Source organism: Callorhinus ursinus, unplaced genomic scaffold (genome assembly GCF_003265705.2).
Source record: "Callorhinus ursinus isolate GAN/ISIS: 27379988/994484 unplaced genomic scaffold, GSC_fseal_2.0 scaffold8, whole genome shotgun sequence".
NCBI classification, from domain to species: Eukaryota; Metazoa; Chordata; class Mammalia; order Carnivora; family Otariidae; genus Callorhinus; species Callorhinus ursinus.
Window position 1 is genome coordinate 910,645 of NW_027397070.1, and position 8,302 is coordinate 918,946.

At 40.2% G+C, this 8,302-nt stretch overlaps 1 non-coding gene across 1 annotated transcript; it reads right to left on the bottom strand.

The window, feature by feature from the left end:
• Positions 1-5,655: 5,655 nt before the first annotated feature.
• LOC112822926 (U6 spliceosomal RNA) lies at positions 5,656-5,762 on the bottom strand. Its single transcript, XR_003207893.1, has one exon. It is a non-coding gene; the product is annotated as a U6 spliceosomal RNA (small nuclear RNA).
• Positions 5,763-8,302: the final 2,540 nt, after the last annotated feature.

Sequence of the window (8,302 nt, forward strand, 5' to 3'; positions counted from 1 at the left end):
TTTTGTGTTTTAAAAATGTCATATTGATGGGAGCATAGAATCCATAAGCTTTTGAGAACCATGTGTCTTGGTGGGTGGAAGCACGTGCCACAGGGCACACGCATGACTTCACCTCTATCTCCACTCTCAGTGTTTCCTACCCCTGAGGTTTTGAACTTTGAAGTTATTTTCATAAGAATAACTCATCATTTCAAGTATTTGAATTCCTTTACAGACTTGACTTATAGTTCTACAAAATATATTTGGCCATTGATAATGCAGAGATTGTGTTGACGTTTGGGTAAACTCATATAATCAAGATGAGTCACGTTCTGTACACAAGTTTAGTTGTACGAACTCCATCCTAAATTTTTATCAATAGATACTTTTTCACATTTTAGGGGTAATTTAATTGATGAAGATTCATTCTAGCAGTACCAATTAGGATATGGTTATTACTTCTTTTTTCCAGGAGTTCATATGAAATAACACATCCAATGATTCTTTTTTTAAATTAATTTGTTTTAGAGAGAGCTCAACGGGGAAGAGCACAAGAAGAGGGAGAGAGAATCTCAAGTGGGCTGCCCGCTGAGCACAGAGCCCAACACAGGGCTCAATCTCACGATCCTGAGATCAGGATCTGAACTGAAACCAAGGGTCAAAAGCCTAACTAACTGCACCACCCAGGTGCCCCTGCAATAATTCTTAATCTTTGTTACACTAGCAATGTCTGTGCAGAGCTGAACTATAGCACTAGGGTGGGTATTGTCTCAAATAAAGGCTATACGCATGCAAGTTATTTTATTAGTAAGAGAACAAAGTCAAGATAATCAGAAATATGTAATACTTTACCATTAAAATGGAAAAATACCTCCAAAATGAATAAAAATAACCACAAAAGAATGCAAAGTATTAAAATTGGTGGTTCCAAGCATCTAGAGAATTCTCTTCTAGTGACTTTGGTGGACCTGTCTGCTTCATGCAATTACATGTTTATTTCAAGAATCTTGCATGTACACTCACCTGTGGACTGTCTCCTTCTGTTGATTTTCTGGAGAACCTCAATTTAAGACCTCTAATATGAGTAACTTTTTCAATTCTTGTCAGTGAACGATGCATAATGTTATACTGGTTGATAAACATGTAACCAAGGATCCATTTTTGTGCTTTATCTGCCAAACTGGTAATAAATCGTACATATAAGGTCATTTCATACATCTCAATGGCAATCTTTTTCTGAGACTTTGTTCAGAGCACCAAAGGTTTGGGTCATGTAATGGTGATTAAATGAATGGCCCCAGAGCAGCCTGTACCTGGGATGAAAGGAAGAGTGTCAAGGGTTTACTTATCTAGTTCAGTTTGTGAAGGTTGGAATACATATGGGTTGGGACATCCGAGTTATGTGGGCCACAGTGAACAGTTCATAATAAGACAGCCTAGCACTTTGTAAGGGAAGGATGCAGGGCCACAAGGGTTAAGGCTGTACCAGGCCACAGTAGTTCAAGGATAACTGCTATAATAACTCATTTCAGTTTTAATATTCTATCTGTTGTTTCCACTTTTCCACAGGATTGGGATGTGATAGGGGAAGTGAAGTTTCTGTGTGAGGCCTAACCTTACTTAACTGTCCCAGAGAAATTTCCTCTGCTATCTAGAGAGTAATTGAAATGGAATAGGCAGTAAACACAAAATCCAGTTGATATTTGATGCTTGTGATTGCTGTGGTTTTTAAGCAAGAGAGTGGTTCCATCCATGTAGAAAATAAAATACTCTTACCCATCCATACTCATAGCTCATGTAAGGAATGCAATTGTGTAAGATCCCTTTGGAGATACTCAAATGTTTGCTTAGGACAGTATTTCAGAGCATATTTCACCTTTCCAACTTCATGGGATTTTGTTGACTTCCAGAAAGGCATGAATAGCCCCCGTTGTCTGCCATCTTAGAAAAGTCTCCCCACTGGTGTTTATTTAATGTTGCAGTATATTCTCAGTGTGATGCGTTGTCTCTGGAGGATTGTAGCAAGGGCTCAGTAGAGATCATTTGGCTGCACCAGGCAGCTGTCTTGGCTTTGATATATCTTGTTCTAGTGGATCATCAAATCAATCATTCCTAGTGATTCTTTACAAAGTTTGTGCCAAATTTTCTGTAACCAAGATGGGATTATTGAACTTTTCCATGGTTCTGTTTTATGTTTTTAAAGAAGTGGTCACATAAGGCTCTTAGAAATGTATATTCAGATGACCTGCTCAAGCATTTTTTCTTAGTTCCTACATTGTCTTTTTTGCCGTGAGACTTTGTCTTTCTGACAAAAATTTTTGAATTCCATGAATAAAAAAATATTCATGTATTTGCTGTGCATTTCTAATAGGATGCAGGAGATACATGAAAGGGTTAAGAAACCTCATTGTCTTTATAGTATTTGGAAGTTGTGACCAACATTAAAAACATATTGACCGATGCTGACCACATGATTTTTTTGTAAAATTACATATATATGAGATTTTCATTAATTCAGCAACTTGAATTAATGTTGCTTCTCCACGGTTTGGATTTGATAAAGGGGTCTGGAGTTGTAATTGCATGACCAGTCTGGTATTGTCTTTTTCAGTGTTTAAGGACTCTGGCCAACATGCACCCATTTCAGTCCTTGTCCACCAGGGGGTGCAGCTTCCTACCACAATCACATTTCCTGTGTGAAACGTAGTCTTCCACTGATCATTTCTCTGTCACTCCAATGTTTCTTCATGGTAAGAATGAAGAACGTTATTTAGGTGATGCTCCAGAGATGAAGTGTTCTCCAGGCTTCGTGACTGTGGCACTCTTAATGCTTGGTAAGTAAATACCTCTTAAAATTTGGATTCTTTCTTGCATTGTGTCAGCAAAACCTTTGACTATCATTTTATCCAAGAGTTTTATGCCCAAGGTGATGCAGGTCTCTTTTCTTTTTCCTCAGGACAAACCCATGGAGACTCAGTGACTCAGACAGAGGGCCAAGTGACCCTCTCAGAAGAGGCTTTCCTGACGATAAACTGTACCTATTCAACAACTGGTTACCCTACTCTTTTGTGGTATGTCCAGTATCCGGGAGAAGGTCTAGAGCTCCTCCTGAAAGCCTCGAGGGACAAGGAGAAGGGAAGCAAGAAAGGATTTGAAGCCACCTATGACAGAGATTCCAAATCCTTCCACTTGGAGAAAGGCTCAGTGCAAGCGTCAGATTCAGCTGTGTATTACTGTGCCATGAGTGACACAGTGACGGGGACTGCAGGGGGAGCTGAGCACAAACTCTGAGCAGAACAGGGGCCTGGGTGCTGAGCGTCTCTGCCTGATCCACTCTGGTTCCAGCACAGTCTGTGGTTGTTTGTCTCTCAGTGTCTGCTTGATACAAAATCATACAAACGATCAGAGCATAGGAACCAGAAGTAACATCCCCCAACCCCAGCTGTTCCTTAGAGACATTGAGAACAGTTTGATGCCAAGAGTTCCTCAGCCAGGGCATAAGTAATTTCAAGGTAAAACCACATGACAATGAAGTGGTCTCTTGCTCATCCTTGCAGTGAACGTCCAGCCCCACAAGTTGTTCAGGGCACCCTGGTGGGAATTGCTGTGTCTTATGACAGTTTTAGAGACACACGGTGTGCCTGAGAAGGTGGCCTCTGCCCAATGTCTTCCTGACAGAGTATGGCAGGAGAGGTGATGGGAGAACTTCAGCCCCAATCCAGGGTTTATTAGTGAAAGAAGGGAAAGGAAGAAAGGAGGAGGAACACATGAACCTCGGCAAGGAAAAGAGAGGCCAGGGACCTCTGCCCTGCTTTCTTTTCTAGTGAATCAGGTGGCGACTCAGGCTGATATTCAACATGAAGAGGTGTGGGCAGAAACAGAATGGAGGAAGTGGCTCATGTCCTGGCCAGCTAAATAGATCAGTTGGCTTTCTGACAGTAAGAACTCAAATGAGATCGTTCTCCGTGCCCAGGAAATATGGTGAGAGAAAATGGTCTTGCACTGATGTTTCCTCACAATATAGATAGATAGGTGACACTGGGAGGGAAATCCTATAGATTTCTCTAACTCCTGTTTTACAACCTCTCACAGAGAGCCACAAATCATGGGACTGGGAGAATGTATGGGAGTCAGTGAAGTTGTGTAAAGAATAATAGAAAAGCAATGTCTGTGTTGTAGTGCAAGACTTTGTCAATATTGTTGCTATCTTCTTTAATTATCATCTCCTTATCTGTAGAGTTTATGAATGAGCTATGATCAGAATATTGATACACTCCCTATTACCTTATTTATGTATTTTTAGTTTAAAGTGATTTTTTAATTTAATTGTTTTAAAATGTAATTTTTATTTTCCAACCTGTGTAAATATAAATGCATGTGAAAATATACTTTAAACAATTCGAGGCATATATAATAATAGTTTTCTCAGACATTTGGATAAACATGGTAGACTTGGGGTGCCTGGCTGGCTCTGTGGGTAGAACTGGGACTCTGGATCTCGAGGTTTTAAGTTCGAGCCCATGTTGGGGTTAAAGATTACTTAAAAATAAAATCTCTAAAAAAAAAAAAACCACCCATGGTAGATTAATAATACACGTTTATCTCTTGATTTCTCTAATACTCTTTTTTAAAAGGATTTTATTTATTTTTTTATTTATTTTTTGGAGAGAGAGTGCATGAACCCAAACAGGGGGAGCGGCAGATGGAGAGGGAGAAGCAGACTCCCCACTGCGCAAGGAGTAGGAGGCAGGGCTCAATCTCAGGACCCTGAGGTCATGACCTGAGCTGAACTCAGAAGCTTAACTGACTGAGCCACCCAGGTGCCTCTCTAATGCTCTTTAAAAAATTTAGTAAAGACGTCCCAAAGGGCAGAAAGCCATAGGCACAAACAGAAACATGAAAAAAGCAGACAGTGACGCCAACCAATTTTAGAAAATGAGCTGTATATGGAGAAAGGCAAACTTGCATGGAAGACTAGACAAGGAGAAACCCGGACCTATTGTAGAAGCACCTCAGTGTGTGCTGTGCCCTCCAGAAAGGGTCAGGGAAAAAAGCACCACATATTTTTGGATAATTGAGGAAGATGGCGTTGCCCACGTTGGTATGTGCATGTGTGTGAGTGTGCATGTGTGTGTGTGTGTTGAGGGTATTGGGGGAGAGAAGGAGTATAAGAAGACCGAGTGGTTACCTTGGGTCCTCAGAACTGAGCATACGAAGCATGGAAGCTTACTGTGGTTCAGCTGAGGAAGAGGAAAAATATAAATTCAAAGGATTGATAACTTAATGACCAAACTCTGGCATCTATTCTGGCCTTTCTGAACAGAACTGAGCTGAGCTGTGGAAATGAAACAGTAAGAAGGAAACCTCGGTGACAGGATCTATTGTCTGAGGTCTTCAGTCTACACTCTTTAGCAAAAAGTGATTAAGAATTTTCTGAATTTGGCTCCAACACAGGCATCTGTATAGACATTGATAGTGAGGAGGAACACTGGCATAACAGTAGGTACATTGAAAGAGCTACTGTGATTAGTCTAAACACTTTGTCTTCTTATCATAAAGTGATTTATCTCTACCTTGGGTGAAATCACATAGGGCAGGCATACATGATTCTTACATTCTTTTTTCATGATTCTTACATCTTATGTTGTTTCCATAATTCATTACATGTGGTATTTAAAGATTACGGAATGCTTCATGAATTTGCATGTCATTCTTGCACATGGGCCATGCTGATTTTCTCTGTACCGTTCTAATTTTAGTATATGTGCTCCCAAAGTGAGCCCTATCTGTCATATTTTCTGTAAGTGCCACTCACCCACTTTATCGCAGATGTAATGAATGAAAATCACAGTTAGTTAAACCATCAGTCCTCAAATCCTCATTTCAATATAAATTTTACTCATATTTATTTTCAGATGTAAGGTTCTCAATTAAAGTGACTTAATGCAAAAGAATTTTGGGGAGTGAGAATCTCAGCTCTTTCATAGAGAAGTGTGACATGACCCACACACTTGCAACACCAGGAAAGCCCTGTTTCCTGTTCTTGGGCCACAGCAACACATACTCAGCAGTCCTTTCCCTCACCCTGTCAGACTCCCCTCATGGTGCTGAGCCCTGAAATTGAAGAAGAAGACATTTTCCATCTAGTGGGAGAACTCAAACATGTTGCTCTCCAGGCTCCTGAAGGTGGTCATGGCTTCAATGTGGCTAGGTGGGGAGAGTCCCAGTGGGAATGTGCCTCCTCTATGACCTAAAACAAGGGAGATAGGCAGTCTCCTGTGGGTCTTATGGGAAGGAGGGATTGTAGCATGTAATATAGAATTTCTTTGTGCCACATCACTTATTCTGACACCCCTGATTCCATGTTTTTTTCCTTTAGGATCCATAATTGCCAGAAGGTAACTCAAGCCCAACCAGCAAAGTTGGTGCAGGAGAAGGGGGCTGTCACTCTGGAATGCACATATAACACCAGTGATCTAAGTTATAGTCTATGTGATACAAGCAGCGCAGTAGTGGAGTGATGATATTCCTTATTCATCAAGATTCTTACAGCCAGCAAAATGCCACAGAAGGTTGCTACTCATTGGATTTCCCGAAGACAAGAAAACCCATCCAACTTGTCACCTTCGATTCAGAGCTGGAGGACTCTGCGGTGTATTTCTGTGCACTGAGGTAGTCTACAGTAAAATGCGTGATGGAGGGCTGTACCCAAACCCCAGGGTCTTCTTGATGCATCTCCTTGCTGTAGGGTCCAAGGGGCGGGATTGCCATCCCAGACAAGAAGTGGAACAGGTATAGGCTTAAAGGGAAAAACTCACTCTAAGAAAATACCTCTCTGGATAAGAGTTATCATGCATCAAAAACATCCTTATCCCTATACATTTGTGTTGAAATTGTTTATTGAAGACTAGAATAGCCACAATAAACAAATCGCCATTTTGCAATTAGACTTAGCCAGAAGAATTGGCTAAGGAAATTTAGAAACATTTGACTTAAAAATCAGTAACAATGTGTGTGAATAGTTGGATTTTCAGATCAGTTTGTTCAGTAAATATTTATTGAGCATATCTTATGGTACAGGCATTGTTAGACTAAGGAAAGCCATGAAATGCCTCTGTGCTTTTTGTGTTTTTGTTTTATATCATGCCGTTTTATACCATGTAATGATTTAATTTAATTAGGTTTGTTTACTGTGAGTCGTTGTACTTGCATTTAATTTTTAAGGGTCCTGCTCTGTGACAAGTTCATATTAGTGTTCATTCCATCTTATTAACACCTCTAGCATAGGTGTGCTCAGCCTGCATACAGGAGGCTTACCTGCTTCCCACCAGTCTCATTAACAAACAATCATAATTAAGGGTTCTTAGGGGGACACTATGAAAGAACAGAGTATGAATTTTCCCCTTTGTCTGTTCCTGCTCTTGATTTCAACACTCCTTCAAAAGTATTTTTTGCAAACATATGGCTTAGTTTGCACACTTCCAAGGCCTCCTGTTTGATCAATGTTCCACACTGCAGGAGCACCTGGGTGGCTCAGTTGGTTAAGTGTCTGCCTTTGGCTCAGGTCAGGATCCCAGGGTCCTGGGATCTCGCCCCAGTTCGGGCTCCCAGGTCAGCAGGGAGTCTGCTTCTCCCTGTGTCCTCTGCCCCTCCCCCTACTCATTCTCTTTCTCTCTCTCTCTCTCAAATAAATAAATAAATAAACAAATAAAATCTTTTTAAAAATGTTCCATACTCCAAAATGCTCATTCTCTCCATTTTCCTCCTTCCACCTCTAACTCCATTTGCTCAGTGCCTTAAAATTTGAATGATAATGGATGGTTGATAATTGGTCTTGCATTATAACACCCTCTTCTTATATTTGTTAGGAAGACAGATATGTAGAGAAGAAATCTTAAGAATCTCTTGAAATGTTTTTAATTACAAAATTTTACCATTCTATCATACACTTTTACCATTAAAAAATTTTTTTGATTGCACAGATCAGCGGTATTAAATACATGTACATTGTTCAACCAGCACCACCATCCATTTCTAAAATTCTTTTCACCTTGAAAAACTGAATATTTATACTCATTAAACAATAACTCTCCATTATTCCATCCCTCCAGTCTTTGGGAACTACCATTCTGCTTTCTCTTTCCATGAGTTTGACTACTTTAGATACCTCATAGAGGTCGAATTATGCAGTGTGGGTCATTTTGTGACATTTCATTTGACATAACGTCCTCAGGGTTCATCCATGTTGCACCACATGCCAACATTTCTTTCCTTTTTAAGGTTGGATAATATTCCAGTGTATGTACATAGCACATTTTGTTTA